This window comes from Giraffa tippelskirchi, chromosome 5 (genome assembly GCF_054371585.1).
Source record: "Giraffa tippelskirchi isolate mGirTip1 chromosome 5, T2T-mGirTip1v1.2.pri, whole genome shotgun sequence".
NCBI lineage: Eukaryota > Metazoa > Chordata > Mammalia > Artiodactyla > Giraffidae > Giraffa > Giraffa tippelskirchi.
The window spans coordinates 135,492,980-135,514,900 of NC_137279.1; the positions used below are offsets into that span (position 1 = coordinate 135,492,980).

Here is a 21,921-nt window from a genome sequence, read left to right on the forward strand (position 1 = left end):
TTCAGCAGTCACTCAGAAGGGCTAAATGAAGGAGGCTTGATTTGTATAATTATTTCTTTTCCAAAATTGAGTTTTGAAAGAGAAAATGAAAGAGTAAAGAAGCATATTTGGGAGAGACTTTCACCTGTAAATATCTAGCACATCCAGTTTTCTACACCTTGCCTCTATTCCATATTTATTATAAACCATCTCACAATCATTATAAAATAAACCCATTCATTTGATGAAGGAGAGGAAAGTGCCACATTTTAACTGTTACTGAAAGAAATGTTCTTTACTCTGTTGGTCTTGGACTTCCACAGAATACTTGATTCCAGATGTTAAATTGTTTCTTCAGAAGCTTGTTAAAGTGCCAGAGCATTAGATTTTTTAAGGCATTTCCAACCCCTAGCTGATTATCACAACACACAGGAATCCAAACTTTCAAAGCTCAGCTTTGGCTCTGAACTGTAACAGCAGCTGCAAAAAATATGTGCAAAAGCACAGGTTCACAAGACTTGGATCCAGTGTCCTTATATGGTCACACTATAAGTAAATTTCCTTTATTTCCTGGTTATCAGAGATTCAGACCAGTTTCTTAAAGGGGCCTGAATTTCCTTGGGTCCAACAAAAATTTGTAGCTCAGTAATGGTAATAATCATGTAGCAAGATGACTTGTAGGTTTTATTATATAACATTATGTATTTTTTTTTAATTGCTATTAATTCTTCTACCAAAGTATTCACAATAATGAACTTATTTTATACTTTATTCAAACTGTACCTTCCAGAATCCATTAACAAAGTAAATTTTCCTCAAATTATTTTATACATAGTCACTATTTGGTTTTCTTCTTGAGAGGCTTCATCATTCCCTATAGAACCAACTTCCTGCTTTCAATCCACCTCATCTCCCTCTAGCTGGTGGCACAGGGCTCATCAACAGATTTCCTGGACAAAGAAGGGCAGGAAGATGTGGGATTAGGAACGAACCAAAGAGGTACTTTTGAGCTATAACCCACCAATTGATAGTGAAAAAGGGAAGACTTTTTAGATGGGGGAAATGACTAAGCAAATACACAGAGGTCATAATGACCAAGAGACTGTAGCCACAGTAAAGCAGTCATGCCTTGAATGAAGGGGAGATTATGGTTTTTTAAGGGGAGAAACAATTGGTAGAAGATCTTAAAAGGTAAAAATTCAGTGTGTTCTGAGAGCTGATTGGTTATTTTTTGGTTATTTTTACTGGTTATTTATTGGTTATTTTTACTCTATTATTTGACGAATAGCATGAAAGCATCTATCATGGTATAGTAGACTCTACACTCAATAAATTCTTGATGTCAGATAGAGTTAAATTATAAAGACAATTTATGGTAAATGAGAGACTATCCCAGGCCTTAAAACAAAACATTTAAAATTAATTTTTTAAAGTATATTCTATTTCCTACCACTGGCGGTATGCCTGGAATTTGGTACATGTTCAGTTCAGTTCAGTCACTCAGTTGTGTCCGACTCTGTATGACTCCTTGGACTGCAGCACTTCAGGCTTCCCTGTCCATCACCAACTCACAGAGTTTACTCAAACTCATGTCCATTGAGTCGGTGATGCCATCCAACCATCTCATCCTCTGATGTCCCCTTCTTCTCCTGCCCTCAATCCTTCCCCACATCAGGGTCTTTTCAAATGAGTCAGCTCTTTGCATGAGGTGGCCAAAGTATTGGAGTTTCAGCTTCAACATCAGTCCTTCCAATGAGCACTCAGGACTGATTTCCTTTAGGATGGACTGGTTGGATCTCCTTGCAGTCCAAGGGACTCTCAAGAGTCTTCTCCAACACCACAATTCAAAAACATCAATTCTTCTGTGCTCAGCTTTCTTTATAGTCCAACTCTCACACCCATACATGACTACTGGAAAAACCATAGCCTTAACTAGACGGACCTTTGTTGGCAAAGTTATGTCTCTGCTTTTTAATATGCTGTCTAGGTTGGTCATAACTTTCCTTCCAAGAAGCAAGCGTCTATTTTAATTTCATGGCTGCAGTCACCATCTGCATTGATTTTGGAGCCCCCAGAAATAAAGTCAGCCACTGTTTCCATTGTTTCCCCATCTGTTTGCCATGAAGAAATGGGAGCGGATGCCATGATCTTAGTTTTCTGAATGTTGAGCTTTAAGCCAACTTTTTCACTCTCATCTTACACTTTCATCAAGAGGTTCTTTAGTTCTTCTTCACTTTCTGCCATAAGGGTGGTGTATCTGCATATCTGAGGTTATTGATATTTCTCTCAGCAATCTTGATTCCAGCTTGTGCTTCTTCCAGTCCAGCGTTTCTCATGATGTACTCTGCATATAAGTTAAATAAGCAAGGTGACGATATACAGCCCTGACGTACTTCTTTCTCGATTTGGAACCAGTCTGTTCCATGTCCAGTTCTAACTGTTGCTTCTTGACCTGCATAAAGGTACATGTAGGAATTTAAAAATCAGTCTAATGCCCCTCCCGCTTAAAATCTACAAGTACATCCTACACTGGCAGGGTCATTTAGAAGAAGCCATGATGATATCAGTGCAGAAAATTCCTCCAGGCCTGGGTGGGGTAGAAGTCCTGCTTTTATCCATTTCTAATTTCTTTTCTAGTTGTTGATTAGCCTCTATGGTGCTGAGACAGAGGTCTCAGCTAATCTTTCTCGGTTTCTTAAGATTTCTTCTTTAAGGGCAGAAGCCAGCATGATCAAAATACTTCCAAGAAATCTTCAGCAGCAGTCTCCACAGGGAGCCTCAGAATGATCGTGAAATATAACATCTACCCTCAAATGGCTCAGTAGTTGTCATCATGGCAACTCTCAGAACTGTAGATGTCTCTTTCACAGTCTTTTTATTTGGACCCAGTAGAATGAATTGTCTCCTGTCCTGGCATCTGGATCTAGACAGCTGCACTGAACAGCCATTTTGCTAAGGGCTGGAATCCAGAATTGAAAGACACAGTGACAGCACACAGTGATAAGCAACACAGCATCAGTCCCCCATCGGGGTCAGCATTTAATATGTCAGGAGAAGGAGCCTCTTTCTGCAGATCTGTTCTTGTTCTAGTTGTTTCTCCAGCTATATGAAGTCTTTTCTTTATCCTACTTAACCTTAATACTTGTAGGGCTTTTTTTAAATCTTATTCTAAGGTACTTATTGGAATTGTTCCAGGTGTTTAATTTCAAATTCTTCTAGCTCCTCTACCAACTTTGTGAACATAACAGTTCTAAAAACCATGCCCCAAAGCCAAAATACAAAAAACTCAAGCCTACCTTTAGGCAATAATTCTATAAAACTGTGTGAATATTTAATTTGAACAATTCATAACAATTTATCACTATTTCTTGGACTACTCCTTCTCTGTCAAACTGTTGTCGGTCTGTTTCATGGATAATGCCTGAATATTTTCATATGCCCTACAGTGGTTTGGGGGACTGTGTGTTAACTTATGGGCTAAACCAAGACTGGCTGGTCTGGGTCCCTGCCAGGCACTCAGTAGGAGAACTTATGAAGAATATAATTGGATAGTGTTGGATCTCAATGCATTATCTCAGACCCATGGATGAACGGTACTGTCTACACTGACTCTATGCTTTTATGGCATCTTCCTGCTTCATCAGAATGCCTTCTCCTTATTGGTCCATATTCCCTAAGACTGTTGCACCTGAAGCAAAGGGTTATTTTTTCATTGCTTTATTTGCTTTGATGATCCACCAAAGAAGCAAAGATTTAATTATTTATGAGATAAAGGTAAGTGAAATTGAGAATCCAAATATTCTTGAGACTAGGTCATGTGAACCACTGCAGTATTATCTTTAACAATATATTCAGATTATGCATTCTAAACTAAATCATAGTATCCAAACCTAAAAATATTCAAATATTAATTTCATTTTTCCTTTTCTCTAAAGGAGATAAATGTTCAATTTGATGGAGATTTCCTTAGATATATCTTTCTATAATCTATGTCGGTATGAATATAAAGCGAACTGTTATGATTATAATAGACATTATAATCAAAAGTCCCTTGGACAGCACGGAAATCCAATCAATCAATCCTAAAGGAAATCAACCCTGAATATTCATTGGAGGGGCTGATGCTGAAGCTGAACTTCCAATACTTTGACCACCTGATGTGAAGAGCTGACTCATTGAAAAAGACCCTGATGCTGGAAAAGATTGAGGGCAGGAGCAGAAGGGGGCAACAGAGGATGAGATGGTTGGATGGCATCATCACCTCAGTGGACATGAGTTTGAGCAAACCACGGAAGATAGTGAAGGACAGGGAAGCCTGGTGTGCTGCAGTCCATGGGGTCGCAAAGAGTCGGACACGACTGAAGCGAATAACACAACACAACTCAACACAGCTGCAGAATAGAAGATCAAAACGCTGAACTCAGGGAAATTACTTAGGACTCCTGCAGCAGTTTATGCCAGAAACTGAGTCTGTAGTAATAGTGACTATGGGAATAGAGAGGAGGAGATAAAATTGGAGGTTATTTAGAATTGGGCTCTTAGCTCTGTGAGAGCAGGGACTATGTGTCTTTTATTCAGTTTTGCCCCCATAAAATTCTCCACACCTGTTGTGATCCCTAAGTTGGTATGGCCCCTTTCTTGCAAAATTCCCATCTTTTCCACTTTACTACCCGTTTTTACTAATTGGTCTACGTTTTCCAATGTAACAAACCCATTCATTGCTCCTGCCACTATCAGATACATAGAACTGTCATCCACAAAATTAAGTAAAAAATTACGCTAAATATCTTCATTCATCTGTACTTTTTTGTACATTTTATTTCATTCCATTTTTCCATCTAACTTATGCTGGAAGAACAGCAACATTTTTAGTGGATCTATATAAGTTACCCTATTTCAAAAAGTGAAGTACATGTTATGAAATGATTTTTGTTGTTGTTGTTATTTAGTTTCTAAGTCATGTCCGACTCTTTGTGACCCTATGGACTGTAGCCCACCAGGCTCCTCTGTCCATGGGACTTCCTAGGAAAGAATACTGGAGTGGGTTGCCATTTCCTTCTCCAGGGGATCTCCCCAACCTAGGGATCAAACCCACGTCTCCTGCCTTGGCAGATATACTCTTTACCACTGAGCCACCAGGAAAGCCTGAAATGATTTTTAGCAATCACTTGAATAGATAGATGTCTACGTACAGATATGGAAAGATTTCCAAGAAGTGCTTTTTAAAAAAAGTAATTTGTATAACAATATATGGCAATCTATGAAATGGAGAAAAAATCAAAATTATTAATATGTTTCATATGCTTTGATATAATTATGTAAATATCCAAAAAACAGTATTAAAAAAATACTCCAAATTGATAACAGTGGTTACTTCTGAGAGAAAGACCAGAAGTAGAGGGAGGATCTTTCAACTGATCTTTATTGTTTGAATCTTTTACCAAAAAAAAAAAAAAAGATGCAAGAGAAAAAGAGAGAGAAAGAAGGAAAAGAAAAGGAGAAAGAGGAGGAAGTAAAGAGCCAAGAGCAGAGCTCTTTCAAGGCAGAAAGTTTCCTGTTCATTGTTTCTGTTTGTCAAGAGCAAAAGAAATTGGGAAATACATCTTTGTTCAAAAAGAAAATGAAAGAGATTTAGTTTCATGAATTATTTTCATTACTGCTGACAAATTTGTAGTTGGTGAAGTAGTGCAATGGATCTAATACTTAACTTTAAGCTATCAAATCTGTATTGTAAACCTGGACCTGCCTTTGAATAGCTAGACCTCAAGCAAGCAATTTAAATTCCATGTCCATCGTCTCCCAGTTCTAAAGCAAGAAAATAATTCTTACCCCTAAAAAGGATATTGGAGGAGGCAAATGACAGATGTGAACAAAACAACTGAGCTCTTTTTGAATTTTATGTAAAGATCAGATAGGACATTCTGGTATGATCTCTATATGTATGCATATTCTGACAGATGCCAATATCTGTTTCATAACCAATTCTGAATGTGCAAGTTATTATTTAGGGTAATCTTGCATAATCCTTGGGTCAATATTACTGAAAAAAAAACTAACAATCAGTTCTTTCAGTTTCAGATTTCAAAAAGCCTCCTTTCAGATTTAAATTGAATGGGCAACCATCATTTTTAGTGCTTAAAAACACGGTACTGTCCCCTTGGAAATCTCCAATTAGTAGCAGCTATTGTCTAATTAGGTGAAATTGATCATCTCAGAAAGTCTATCATTCATTATAAAAGCAAGATATAATAATTCAAGCATATTTCCAGAGCCAGTGAATTGCTGGAAAGCTACAAGTTTAACTTTCCGCTCTGATAGAGTTTTAAAAGAGGTCAGAGTACATTTTACCATAGTGTCTAGCAATGTGAGTTTATTCAGACCTTTTGGCAATCATTCCTGCACACTCAAGCTAAATCAATGAATCATCCATTGTTGGCCAGCTCCGCTCTCAGTTGCTAAGAGATTTTTCAAGCACACTGAGGTTTCATTCTACATGGTCTGTAAAAAGGGCAAAATGTATTAAATTTTAAAATGTGTCATTGTTCCTAAATTAGTAATTAAAACTTTGCCCAGAACTTTAATACTGGGGCAATGGGAAAGTCAACGTGCAGCTGGAGGAGTTTCTACTTGGGAAAATACAAGAGAAAACTTCCTGTTCATAGCTCTTCAGAAATATGTGTGTGGAGGAAATGGAAACATTTAAAAAGTGGACACAGACACCAAAAACAAAAACTCAACTAAAAAAGTCTAAAGAAATACACACTTTTTTAACACACTTTTTAAGAAATACACACTTTTTTAGAAATACACACTTGTTCTTATGTTTTTCAAGAAGAAGGTTGTCTTTCATTTTTATTAAATGTACTCTAATTTTTATCGCTTCTCTGTGAGTCATAAAGACGGTCTTTGTAATTTAGCATGTTATTTTAAAGCTTTGATATAATGGCTTTTAATGTAAAAATTAAAAACTACCATAAAAATAGAATGTCATTTTTTCAGCTTGCTATTTATGAATGTGTAAAGTATGTCAGGTTCTGTATGTCTCCTTCCTGAATATTTCAAGTTGTAAAATACGGAATCCCATAATTTGTCACAGGGGTTAACGTTTCATTTTGATGAGAGGAAAGGGATAATTTGAACAAAAATTTTGAAAGAAGAAAGAGAGCATAATGAATCTTAACCTAAAAACAAGATTTTTTAAAAGTTATTGGATTTGAGTGTGTTCCTTAGTTTCTCAGGATAAAATTCTATTCCATAAATTTCTCCTAAGGATGACACTTTTGAGATAGAATGTGGGCTTTGAAGTTGAACAGTCCTCAGTTCTATTCCTGGCTGCCCCAGGTTCTAAATGGTGTGACCTTGAGCAAGTTCTTTGGGCCTCAACTTCCCACGTCTTTAATGTAATAATACATGTCACACCAGGTTCCTGTTGGATTCAAATGAAGAAGCATCCTAGCCCTGGCACATAGTGGGTCTGGATAAATATCCATCCTCAGCTTCTCTAAAACTCTTGGAGGCTGATAACAATATGCTCTTAATGCTCAGAACCAAACAAACCATGTTTGTTTTAAGCTGGCAACATTAGTGCTTGTTTTACTTCTGATTTCAACAGAACTGTCTTCAGATGAGTTGGAGAGATCATCTCACGTTAGGGAGTTTGGGATAAGAGCACGTAGAAGAGTCTTGTACCTCAGCCTTCTTTTTTGCGGAGAAGCAAAACATTTGTGATTCTTGGCTTCTTGCATCCCCTCGTTCAGTGAGGTCCTCTCCTTCTCCTTGTGGACCCTAACTTCTTTTAAAACCTCTGTTCAATGTGCCATCTTCAGTTAACTATTCACTGCTATAAAGCAGGATTTCATTGAGGGCACTTTAATTTTAGACAACAACCAACTATTTCTCCACCCCAGTGTAGAGCAAGGGATAAGCCACACCTTGGTATGGCCTTATTCTGTTGATTCAGAACATTACTTTTTAATACTCTAAAACAAACTTACAGAAAAATAAGGAATGACCGATTTATATGCTTAAGCTTCCTAACACCTGTGTTTGTTTGGAGGAAATATCTCCATGTCTGTACTAACATTTGATGACACCCACCCTTTATAGAACCGAGTATATTATTTTTACAGTAAATTTTTTAATGTCAGGGAAAAGCAATATTTTTTCCTTAGGTGTTTGAGTATTTCCCTCTGTGATCTTAGATATGGCTTAACCCCTATTTCTTTTGGGTAATCTTTGTTATGCTAGAGCGTTGATCAAATGGAATCGAACCCACTTGGCCTATCTGTTGAATTAAGCTGAAGAGAACTGCTAGCATCTCTGCTCTCAGAATAACATGAAGTGGCAGCTGTGTAGACCTGATAGAGAATCTAGTGTCCCCCGCCTAAAAAATAGAAGGCCTCATGTAGCTTCACCGTGGTATCAGCAAAATACATGTCTGTCCTTGCCAAGAGAAGATAAAACAGAGCTGAAAGTGACAGAAGACGTAATACGCAGGCTCTGCAAGGGCAGACTGTAGAGTCAGTCATTCCCTGGCAAAAATGAAGCAAAACAACACCCAAAGGAAAGAAGTTTAGGCCTCATGCCTTAAGAAATAATGTTCCTCCCAAATAAAGAGAATCAGCATAGATTAACTTAAATTGCTGTGATGACATTCAATAAGAGCTCTAAATGGAACGACTCTTGGGGCTTTCCGTTACTGTTTCACTTTGCAATTATAGTTTTTGTATAATTCAACTTGAGAGGGAGGGTGGGAGAAACAGAGAGAGAATGTCCCTCACTTTCTAAATCATGGCTCAGTCATGTGTTATAAAACACCAAGAACGGAAAAGCCATTACGTGGAATATAAAGAAATACTTGAGTCTACAATATCATTGAACTCTTGGATTGAGTTTCAACAGACATGCTCTGTATTCCCACAAGAGTCTGGAAAATTAACTTCTATTTTTTTCTGTCTGGAGTTGCAGTTAGTGTTATTATTTGCTCCATAGCTCAATCCGGGTCAGACTGTTCTGCAGGAACACAGGTGGATGTTAAAACAGAGAATCTGTTGAAAAGATTGTGGAGGAACTGCTTCCCTAAAGCAGTTTTGGATGGCAGTTTGATGGCAGTCAGCTCTGGTAAGGACAGATGAAGCTCAACAGGGCCTTCCAGAATGTGGTCTCGCAGGGTTTGTCACCTACAGTCCTATAGGGAGAAGTTTAGGGTGTGATGGGTCATTGTGACCTGGTGGCATCCTCTAAGGAGTGGATCCTAGAAAGGAAGGCCATTGAATTTAAATACTTGTGAATTGTAACATTGCTCTGAATTTTTCTGGTTAGCTTTATTTGTGAAATGCAGTAATACAGTTCTTAAAGGAAAATTCCATAAACCTTTTATTCTTTTGTGTGGGCTTTAAGATATTTAGGAAATTTACTGTTAAAAACTAATTGCAGAAAGATTTCTTATCCTATTAAAGGCAGCTAGAGAAATATAGTTATGATTTAAGGTATAAAAATTGTTTTGAATTAACTAGTGTTTTATTGTCAACAATTACGTTGTTAAGATGTAATGTTGCCAAGACTAAAACTTATATCTGTTTGTAAGTAATCACACAAGGGAAACTATATTTTGTGGTTCTACCCATTGAATGATATTTCTAGTAAACAATTTGACATAAAATAGACCAAAACATGCATTTGTTTTAAGAACTGTGTTAAATTACAGATTAATGGTCTGAAATAAAATCGGAACTGATTTAATACACAATTGAGCATCAGGGGGAAAATAGATCTTTTTCCAACTGAGCGTAGTCATACATTTTTTCTTTTCTGAAGATCTTATTTTCCCCGTAATAGGTTTAGGACTTGCTTGAACTACAGCCAGCCTTAAGAATGTTTGTTCAGAAATGGTCGACGTTATATTGATGAGCAACTTGGGGGTTGAAAAAATAGATCAGTATTTTCAGTTTCTGACTTGAGACTATCTTTAAAGTAAAGGGCTGAGAGTTCCAACTGAAAATTGCAAATGCTCTGGGACACTGTGCCTGGAAATAAGATTCCTGAATTGTAGAGCTTGGGGATGTTTAGGCAGCCCTTATAAAAGTGGACCTTCAAGTACATTTCAAGGAGAGTGTGTATTGCACATTTTGAATGGTTGCTCTCAGATTTTTCTTGGATGTAACTGTTCTATTTTGTTTTACTTCTCTTCTATAATTCTGAGATAAATCTGAGAGTTTACATGTCCAAGGAAAAAATTGCCTCAAATTTGCTATCATTAGTCTCCAGCTCAAACTCTAGGAGGCCATGAGGGAAGGTCCCAGCCCTCTGCCAAAAGACACAGATTCGTTCTTATCACTGGGAACAGACGCTCCTCCGTGGGCACGTACACAGTTTCTTTAAGAGACCAGGTATCTGTTGAGGCTAAACTAATATTTTTGGAGCAGAAACAAGAATTCTGAGAAGAATTTCATTAGTTAATTGTGTTTTCTAGAAATTAAATTTTAAGTCAGCTTTATTTACCAACAAATTCAGAAAACACTTTTATATCTTTAGTATTTGTAACTGAAAGTATGAAGTTCAGAAGAAATTATCAGATAAATCCAAGTCTAAAACAGTGTGGGAAATTCACACATACCATCTTTTAAAAATATTTTGTCTATAAAAATTTAGAAAGTAATCTCATTTGGTATTAAGTGAAAGATTGATCGAGGAAAACATTTCACACTTAGACTCTGGCTGGAAGAGAGAAATAAGTGAATTTTTAAGACTACACTTTCAGAACACATTAAAAAAGAACTAGATCCAAAATTGTTTATGAAAATGTCTTCTTTCAAATAAGATAGTAATAGTGCTTCTTTTTTTTTATGCATACAGAGCAATATCTGATTCTATGGTTGCATGAGAAATATTAAAATATCTCAAACAATGCTTATCTTAAAATTCAAAATAAAATTATATCTCACCCTTATTGCAACCTTTTTTCATTAAGGTAAATATTAACTGTGCTATTCTATATATGCTGTTAGAACTATCTTTAGTAGTTCTGAATTTTTTAGTCCTTCTCTTGTGCTCCCAGAAAGTGAATCAATCTGGGTAAAAAGAAGGTCAATAATGGCAGATTTCACTTTTAATGAATTTCTGGTTTTCATAGTAGTCTCCCTTCTCTCTTCAGAGCTCTAGACTCTTGGAAAACTAGAATGTTTCTGTCATTCTATTGTTGGACTGTGTCAACGTAGTATATTATCATACCTGCTTTTAAGTACTGGAAGGCATTTTCTACACAGCACCAGACTTTTCTGTTGAAAGAGAGTGTCAGTCTAGTGTACCTGCAGTGTTTGCTTTGCAGCCCAATGTTCTGGCATTGTATAAATAAAACTTTAGAAACTTCAAACATTTCCCAAGTCCCATTTGTTCTAATCACATTGTGGGCATGGATTGTATCTCTGCTTATTATGTTTTTCATTTTTTCTGCAGAAGGGATATAAGATAGCCTGAAAGGATGTATGAAATGCAAGGTAAAATCAATGGAAATATGGATAAAGGGAGAAAATGAGTAGTTACCATTGGGTAGAGCAGGGAGCACAATTAATGATATGCTTGATTTACCCGCTGGTCCAGGTCACGAATTGCAGTCTAAGCTTTCTAAGTGCTAGGGTTAAGAAATGAACCTTGCAGGTGTTTCAACCCTGAGGATGGAAGATGCAGTTAGTGATCAGTTAGTTAAATCAGTTAGTGATCTGAAAATAAGTAAAAGTGTTCTTACTAAGCTCAAAGAGGAGTTTCCTCTCACAGACTCCTTGTATGCAATGTGTGATGATGTGAATAGCATCTTCTACTACATTTCTAGGGTAGATACATCTCATTGGATTCAGTAATACAGAGAGGGGGAACTCTCTTAATTCAGATGTGCATTTTAGAATTTTCTGGAAGAGTAGACTGTGCTTCTGGCAGCCCTCCTTGATTGTTTTTGATGAACAGTGCCAATGAACCCAAGATTTTATTATGAAAAAGTGGCTCGGATACAGCAAAATAAAGGCCAAGTTTTTCCAAAGGAAAAAAATCTTTGGGTCTACTCAGGCATGTAGACCAAGAAGAAAAAAAAAAAAAAAAGACACTTTTATAAACCCCACAGTTCTGTTCCTTTAAAAAGGCTGACATAAATGCAATCTAAAAAATATGTAAGGTCCTAAATCTGGACTCCTCATGGCCAAAATAAAATCTCAATAAAACGTGTTAAATTTGGGCAATACTGTTTCCTTGCCTTGTCTCCAAGATGAACTATTTGAGAACTGCACACCCAGGCAACTAAATGATTTAATTTCCTCCAGATTATTATATAAAAGACAAACAGTAAAATAACTTTGGTTGTAGGGTATTTGAATTGTAGTCCCTTGTTTTGGTTTTTATCAGCTAGTAAGTTTATCTTATTGGGCCATTCTTAGTTAGAAATAAATCACAACACTTGGCTTTCAGTTATCTATAGCAGAAGAACAAGCATCTATTTTATCTAAAAACAATATAGCATCCTCTCTCTCCTAAATTAAAAGTTACACTTGGGGCCCTTTATTTCTTTTCCTGATGTTTCCTTAAAGGAAACCATTGCAGTGAACCATTCTGGTCCTTTGATCCATAACAGGAAATAGCTAATCCTGTTGGTCAGCCACATTTTTGAGTGGATTGGCAGATCACTTTGCTTCAAAATTACGGAACAGGTTCCACCTTTTTCTCTTTGCTCAGCAGAGCACACCCTCCCCTCTGTTTGCTATTTTCTTGTGGAATGTCTTGAGACAGGTGGGTGGAGTGGGTTTTTTAACTAGATTCACCCTGCTTGCAGGCTGTGTTCAGTTCTGACTGGTAGGTAGGGAACCTTGCCAGTTCTTCAATTTGGCCATTGGATGAAGCTGCTCTCTGATCCCCATTTATCCCGTGTCTCTTCCTGAGTAGCTACAGGATGGGAGAGAGGAGCGGGTAGTGATTAACACTCCTGATCACTGGCAAATAGGGCAAGAACACAGGCAGGATTGGGTTTGACCTGACAAAGAAGACTATGAAACAGTATGTTCCTTTCTCTCCTTTGACTTCAGATATAAAATGGACTAATTTATATTTTTCTATCATAAGTGATAAAGATCCTTCGGTTTTTGTTAGAAATTGAGAAGTCTTCTAAAAATGTCAAGTTTGATATTTTTTTGGCCAGTATCAGTAAACTGTTAACACAACTGTAACAGAAATCTTTGATATTTTACTCATGGTTCTCCCACTGCCTGAGATTCCCTCCCTAATCCTCCAGGCTTCCATTCCCCCTTTGGGGATTTAATTCCAACTCCAGCTAGAACGTGAGTTCCTTGAAGTCAAGGAGTTCATCTTAATTATCAATGTATCATAACCATTAATTCATTCCTTACTCATTTGTCAAAAACATAAAAACCTCTTCAACATCTTTTATCTGCTAGGTACCATGGTAGTGACGTAGCCATTGACATGAGAGCAGAGCTACTGCCCTCCCAAGAGCTCGGTCTTGGGTGCAGATCCTCAGGACTAAAGGACTTCAGCTAAGCAAACAAAGCACTGATCGCAGACCTGATGCAGCTTCAGCCACTCTACACATGTCCATTTAGTAGATACTGAGTCTGTACTGACGCAAGTGGCACAGCTGGTATTTTAAGTTTTTTGTATGGATTATCTGGACTCATATTAAAATTTAATAGATTGTAAGTAGATAATACCCATTAACTATTTACTGTGGATACAGTGCCATGCTGAGTGCTATATATATATATATATATATATTCTAAGTTGCTTCAGTCGTGTCCTACTCTTCATGACCCCATGGACTATAGCCCACCAGGCTCTTCTGTTCATAGGGATTCTCCAGGCAAGAATACTGGAGTGGGTTGCCATGACCTCCTCCAGGAGATCTTCCCGACCCAGGGATCAAACCCAAGTCCTGCACTGGCAGGTGGGTTCTTTACCACTAGAACCACCTGGGAAGCCTATATATATATATATATGTGTGTGTGTATATATATATATATACACACATGTATATATACATAATTTTATTCATCACAACAAAAACATTTATAGCTGAGGAAACTGAGGCTCAGAGTATAAGTAATTTACCCAATCAACTTGCAACTATCAGAACAAGAATTGGAACCAAGTTGTTCAATCTCCAATCTTGTGAACTTAAGCAATTCGCTGTACAGTCTCTCAGGGATTGTCTGTTTGAATTCCTTTTAGTGAATCCTGGGCCAGTGAGACCTTAACAAAGAAGCCATCCATCAGTTAGGAAACCAAATATTCTATATTGAAAGTAGATTCAAATAGCTTCATCAAGAGCACTGTGAAGATGATACTTTCTTCTTGTCATTTTTCAAAGAGCTGTTGATTGTCCTAAAATAATAGATCCTAGGATTTTCCTGAGTGTTACTTTCAGATAAAGAGGAGATACTTATGGTTTTTTAAAAGAAAATTGTCATGATTTTTTAAGGTAAAGTGTAATTTTATGCTTTATTAAGGGACCTAGTGATTCTGGACAGCACACTCAGGAATGGAAGAAGGTTGGGGGGAAATGTTTTCCCTCATGCTTCCAGTTTCCAGTTTTAAGGAAAAACAATAAACATAGTTAAAATTGTTTTTATATAATTACCTTTCATTCGGATTATTTCTTTTTTATTTTTTAATTGGAAGAAAATTGCATTACAATGTTGTGTTGATTCTGCCGGACAACAATACAAATCAGTGATTATTTCTATAATCTTGTAGTTTGTAACATTTACCGTCTCTCTATATATAACTCATACTTAAAAAGCTAGGGTTCCAGAGACAGATTGTTGTTGTTGTTTTTTTTTAATAACAATAGTGTTAACTGTAGCAATAGCTAAAATTGAGAGTTTTCTATGTGCCAGGCATTATATTAAGGCTCTTACATGCATTATCTCACATAATCATCACAGCAACCCTAAGAGACAGTCATTATTGTGATCTCCACTTTAACAATAAGGACCCAAAAGTTGGAGAGGTTGAGTGATATCTCAGGGTCACACAACTGGTAATTAGTTGATCTTCTATTCAAAATGAGGTCTGGCTGATTCCACTGTCTATGAATTCAGTTGTTCTTGTAGACGGCCTCCTTGCAAGACTAAGAAAACTGACTTTAGGTTAGGCCTTCCTTGCAGCTGAAACGAATATTCCCAGTAACAAAATGATTTGAGGGGGAGGCTGGTACATTTTGCAACTTGATGATATTCTTTTAAAGTGTGTTTTTAAATGAGACAGCTCTCCTAAAAACAAGTTATTAAAGAACAGGGTCATTATAAGATAAAATTTAGTACCTATTTTATGACTTCCTTATTTTCTTCTAAGATGTTCCTGGTTTTCTTCACCAGGTCTAAATGGAATGTTTTTTTCTGAAGCCATTCTGAATTTGTTTTTGCTTCAAGTTAGAAAAGTTCCCTGGGTGTAGCTATGGTTCTCTGTTTCCAGCTGCTTTGCTCTGTGTGAATGGCTCTGACTCCACCAACAGTATTCTGGCATGCTAAGCCTGTCTTTTCAGGGGCTTAAATAGATATTGCAGAGAAGAAGAAAAGAGGAACCAGCAGCAATTATTAATTATGTTACCTAGTCTCTGTTAATTTTAATATAATGATTAAATTTGCATATTAATCACTTTGCTACAGATCCATTTCCGAAACACAGTCCAGACACAGACAGCTGTATCGTTCCAAATGGCCTCCTTAATTAACTTCCAACCTCTGTTAAAGTTAACAGCTATATTAGAGCATGGCATTTTAAGTAAAATTTAAATAAACACTAAAGAAGTTTTATCACAGTCACTGTCTACTGCCTTTCACACCAACATCACTAAAATCATCAATAATCACTGTACTTATTCTTAGAGAAGTAATTTCTAGATCATACATTTATTTGTTTAAAGGGGAAATGTGGGTCTTCATTGTTTAAATGAGAAAAAAAGAGTTACTTCAGTTATAAGATATTATATAATGTTGTTATGGAGGTTGTCAGGGAAGCAGAGTAACAATGTTTAAGTTTACAGGCTTGAGCTTTCTACATCTATCCAGGAAAACCTACAAGAATTTCCTTTTTTTCTATAAACAACTAGAAAATGACCAATTATATGAAACAATGGCTTTTAAACAGTGCACAACAGGAAGTGTAGGACTGTGATCCTTGAGGGAAGGGAAACAAATGAAGTAAGAGTTACAGTTGCCCCAGCTTAACTCTTGGGAGGCAGTTTCCAGGCCACAGAAGAGGAAGGGGGAAGGGAACAGAGCTCAGTGATCTCACTGAGTTGAGAGGACAAAGATCAGAGTTTGGGAGGCCAAGTTGGTAGAATTTGCAGGACAGAGTACTGGAGATGAGGGAGCCTCATAGAGCATTCCAGAGATCTGCAGAATTGTTCCTTTAGTCTTTGGTGGAGTTTGTCTGTGCATACAAAAGAGGACGTACGTAAGGCTGGAGAAAGAACCAGCAGAAAGTAGGCCAAACAATTTCCAAAATGCACACATAAATGGAAAAAGTTCATATTCCCACCAGTCAGAATGGAGAGATATCAAAATTGGGTAGAACCTCAGAAGTGCCATATCTTACAGTGAGAAGAGATCAATCCAAGAATAAACACTGCCCTGAAATCACCATAACAAAGCCTAAAACTTATACTCAGAAAGATCAAAACAATCTCAAAGTTATTTCTTTTCCTTTTTAATATTGTGCAGTTTTATTTTATTTTATTTTATTTATTTATTTATCTGTTTTTTTACTTTACAATATTGTATTCACTGGCTTGATCTCAAAAGTTATTTAACTACATGTAAAGGGCTTCCCTTGTGGCTCAGCTGGTAAAGAACCTGCCTGCAATGAGGGAGACCTGGGTTTGGTCCCTGGGTTGGGAAGATCCCCTGGAGAAGGGAAAGGCTACCCACTCCAGTATTCTGGCCTGGAGAATTCCATGGACTGTATAGTCCAACATTCTTCAAAGAAATACAGTAAAATCTAGCACCCAATAATGTAAAAGTCTACAGTGCCAAGAATCTAATAAAAAATTAACAGTCATGCAAAGAAGCAGGAAAATATGACCATATTTAGGAGAAAAGTCAATTAATAGAAAGAGACATGTAAATTATATAGTAGAAGTAGTAGGAAGGGACTTTAAAACAATTATCATTAAAAAAAATCTCATAAAAATGGCTAAGGATGTAAAGAAAAACTCAGCAAGACATGAAAGACATGTATATTTTTTAAAGACTTGAATGAAATTTCAAGAAATGAAAAAAAAAAATCTTAAATGGAAAACACACTGGATGGGGATTAACAGTGAACTTGAATATATTGCAATAGAAACTTGCCAAAATGAAGCACAGAGAGAAAAAAATACTTTAAAAAAATAAAGAATATCTGGAGGCGAGGAGAGGACAGAAAAAATACTTGAAGGAATAATAGCTGAACACTTTTCAAGTTTGATGAAAACTATTAGCCCACAGACTTAAAATGCTGAATAAATACGAAGCAGAAGAAACAAAGAAAGCCAAACCAAAATACATTATAATCAAATTGCTGAAAACCAGTGATGAAGAGAAAAATCTTAGAAGCAATCAGAGGAAAAAATGCATCTCATATAGAAGAACAAAGAAAAGAATGACAGCAGAATTTTCATTAGAAACATTGCAGGCCATAAAACAATGTAATGACATTTGTTAAAGCGCTAAAAAAAAAAATTCAACCTAGAATTCTGTATCCAAAGAAAAAATATCTTTCTAATAATTTCCTTTTCAGAAACTCATCAGGCCTATGTGTTTAAAAATTCAAATTTTTTCAGATTTAAGAAATAGGGTATGTAAACTCTGTATTTCAAAATATATCCAGACAAGTCTGAAATAGTGCCTATAACTAAACACATTAATACATATGCAGCAACACATATAGTATTATTTATTCATAAACTAAATATGTTTATAGAATGACTATATATTATATTCATTCTAGGTAGAGATAAAGTATGTCTGTATATAACTTCACATTGACTCAGATTAGATTTTGCCACCAAAAAAATGTTTTTTTGGCCACAGCACACAGCAGGCATGTGGGATCTTAGTTCCTGACCAGCAATTGAAAAGATTCTTCGTTTTCAAATTTGGCATTTCAGAATTATAGATAAGAGATTTTGTGCTAGTCACTTTTCTAGATGTTATAGCTTCATAACCTCTGATCTTTATAAAACATATATTATTGTCTGAGTTTTACTCAGTGGAGACTGAGATTAAGTAAGTGATGGAGTTACTCCCAAACAAGAAGAACTTGTCCACTCTTGGATGTGATTGAGGAAATCAAGAGGAGGGATCCTCTAGGTTCTATCAAAGATACCATCTGCTGCCATTGTAAACTAAAGGCTCCATTTGACAAACCCCAGAGATACTTCAAACTTCATGGAATCCAAGGGTTAACATGGAAAATCTTGAGTAGAATAGAAATAGCTAACATCTTATCCTGGATTCTGGGCTGCAGTGGTGTGACCCATGTACTCTTGTGGCCTTGATTTTCATACAGTCATCCCTAGTTTACTGTCCCTTCACCATGAATAGCAGAGAAGAAAGGTGTGTGTGTGTGTGTGTGTGTGTGTGTGTGTGTGACAGAGACCGAAAGAGAGACACAGAAGGAGAGAGGGAGAGAAAGAGAGATAAAGGAGGAAGCCACTAGTGAAAGGGATCTTACAGTTGGGATCAGATTATATGGTTGCAGAAGGCAGCATGAACAATGTAACTAGAGACCAGAGCAAGTATAACCATTTCAGCTACAATTATGCCAGTGACCAAGAATCTAGGACTGTGGTGGGATGACTGTAAGTCCTGAAAGAGCCAGCACAGGGTTCTGTGTAAATGCTCTGTGTGAATATTACCGAGAAAAAAGAGGTGGAGAAGAAAGGGAAGGATATGAATTTAACTGAGTTTAAATGTGAAATGATTCAGAAATTACTGGATTTGACTGTATTTACTTGGATTGTTTTCTGTCTCTAGAAAATATGTGCAATTATAAGGAAAAAGTGACATTTTTATATAACAGAGCTTGTCGTTTTTAAATTGTGCACTCCATATTACTGTCATAGGGCCTGGTTCATCATCTTTGGTCAAAACCGAGGGAAATGATACCAACTTCACACAATTGTAGAAGATTTCGAAGAGTAATTTTAAAAAAAGCTTTAAACATTTAAAAGAAAGTTTCAAATGTGAATGTTAGGTAAGCTTAGGTTTTTTAATTGATGAGATTTCTACTGTTTTAGGAAAATTACTCTAGTTAGAGTGTGTGTGATGAATTGGAGAAGAGAAGGCCATGATGAGGAGATCAGTTAGGAGACTGAGTGATTGTTCAGGCCATGAAACATGAAGAATGAGGCCATATTTCAGTGCACATGGATTCAACAGCCTTTCCAGTGACAGAAATGAGGAGAAGGGTGAGGAATTAGGGAAGAGTCAAAGATGACTCTTAGGTTCCAAGCTTGGTGACTAAGAGGACAGTGATGACACTGACTTGGAGAGTAAGAATGTCAGGAAGTTTAGGGGAAAGATGAGTTCCGTTAGAGTGTGCTGAATAAAAGGAATGAGAGAAAACAAGAGTCAACAGTCATGTAATCGTTAAGAGCAAGAGTCTGCTGTGACTCTGGAGGTAGACTCTTGCAAAAGTTACTTAAGCTCTCAGTGCCTCCATTTCCTTTTCTGTAGAATGGTGGTGAAAATAGCATATACTTCATGGATTTTTATGATGTTTGAGTATAAAGTCATCTAGGAGGAGTGCTTAGAATGGCACCATCATTGAATGGTGCTATTGCAGCCACTGTTGTTGATGGGCATACAGTGCCAAGAATATGATGCCCTGCCCACTGCTCTGGGAGACAGAAGGTACAGCTCTGAACTATAACCAGCTTGTGACTTTGAATGGGAATTCAACTGGACCTCAGTCTGTCCATCTGAAAACAAGGGATTGGATAATTCTTTATAAGTTTCATTATAGCTGTTACTAATACCATTGTATGATTGTGTTGAGGCAGAAAGCAAAATTTACCCCAGATAAACCATAATGGAAATAATTTATTTACAGACAATGGATCAGTCAATGACATTTAACACATACCTGTGTGTCCAGCCTAAGGCAGGTTTTGTATTTAAAGTACATTAGGAAATTTAAATATCGTAAAGGTAAAAAAAATCTTTTTGATTTAGAATTTTAACTGTGGATTATTTTAGTGGGTTTTTTCTGTTTACTTGTCACTATAAATTTTCTTCAGTCTCAGATAACTGTATGGAGTCTTTTCCTGTTATGTTTGGCTTAGTGAAGTCACAGAATAGCTGTCTGAATGTTTACTTCATTTACAAGAATAGGGTGTTTCATTTGCCAGAGTTTTTACTTGTTAAAAAAAAAATCACAGGCTCCATAGACAGGGTACTAATTTATTGTTTTTTGATAATCCGCCTAGAACAGATACAGTCCTCTTCCCATTAGGTTACTAGAAAGTTTTATTAAAGTGGACATGCTAAATACATAAAGCTAAGATTTGCATTTGTCATATTTGGAGAAAAGGTTGTGAGAAAGCAGCCTTTAAGGAGAAGAGAAGATACCAAAGTACTCCTTCTTAAAAGCTTACACTTGTTCTAACACTTTGCCTTTAACAAGGGAGAGTTCATTCACCCTCATTAACTTCTTTTACCCCTTTCTGGTTTCCAGAATCTGACACCCACCCATATGTACTGAACAAAATCATTTTTAACTTAGCGTTTTTTATAAATTGTAATATGCAGGCTATTTTTGAAATGATAGGATGGAGTCCAGTAAGTTACCTGTAAAAATCAGTCTAACTACTTTATTACCTCATATTCATGCTGAAAGCCTTCTTCGTATGCCACATGTTTTGTATTCCTTTAGATATATTTTCTGCAGAAGGCAATGGCAACCCACTCCAGTACTCTTGCCTGGAAAATCCCATGGACGGAGGAACCTGGTAGGCTGCAGTCCATGGGGTCACTAAGAGTCATACACAGCTGAGCGACTTCACTTTCCCTTTTCACCTTCATGCATTGGAGAAGGAAGTGGCAACCCACTCCAGTGTTCTTGTCTGGAGAATCCCAGGGACGGGGGAGCCTGGTGGGCTGCCGTCTATGGGGTCGCACAGAGTTGGACATGACTGAAGTGACTTAGCAGCAGCAGCAGCAGATATATTTTCATAATATTCAGCTATCAGAAGTTAGAAATCAAATACGAAAACTGTGTCAGTTTATATTTTGTATTTTCCAGTTTTTTTATGTATGCAGTCTTCAAATATAATAATGAAGAGGAAGAGAAGTTATCAACTCTGGAAGCCAAATCTCCAGTCTTCAAACAGATTACTCAAAAATCCTGCTTAAATGTATGCACACACACATGTGTGTGAGTGTGTGTGTGTGCATGAAAGAGAGAGGCAGATGGGGGCAGAGACAGAGATTCTACTTTATTAAAGAACCTTTTAGGGAAATTTGACAGACACTATGAATACCTTTGATTTTCAATTTTTTGTCAGTTCAAAAAATTGAAAAACACCTGGACCATTAACTCTACATTATGTGAAAACCTTGAAAAATGTTACTGTCTGCATAATGTCACATAGGACCATAGTCCTCACCTTTGTCTTCCAGCACCAAGCCACATTTATTCTGTGGTCTTTGGTTTCATCAGGTAGCAAATACTTCCTCATTTGATGCCATGAAAAGTGAAATCCTAGATAATGTGAAAACTTTAGATAAAATCTGGTTATCTGTACATGAGTCTAAGACAATTTAAATGTCTCTATATATGTAATCAATAGGATATTTATTAATTCTCAAACTAAGAAACAATTTTTATTAGTAGCCTTATCATTGACTTTTTGTCTTGAAAACATTTCTACTGAGTCAGGCATTTCACTATGCTATAAATAAG

The 21,921-nt window shown here is 36.7% G+C and overlaps 1 protein-coding gene and 1 long non-coding RNA gene across 21 annotated transcripts in view; one reads left to right on the plus strand and one right to left on the minus strand.

The window, feature by feature from the left end:
• The window catches only part of DDAH1 (dimethylarginine dimethylaminohydrolase 1), a 263,209-nt gene that overhangs the window by 172,827 nt on the left and 68,461 nt on the right, over window positions 1-21,921 (plus strand). The gene's annotated exons all lie outside the window — the stretch shown is intronic.
• Window positions 44-21,921, minus strand: part of LOC145506128 (uncharacterized) — a 102,543-nt gene continuing 80,665 nt past the window's right edge. Inside the window, exon 7 of the long non-coding RNA XR_014053561.1 lies at window positions 44-2,431. This is a non-coding gene — a long non-coding RNA (uncharacterized LOC145506128). The remainder of the gene's footprint in view (window positions 2,432-21,921) is intronic.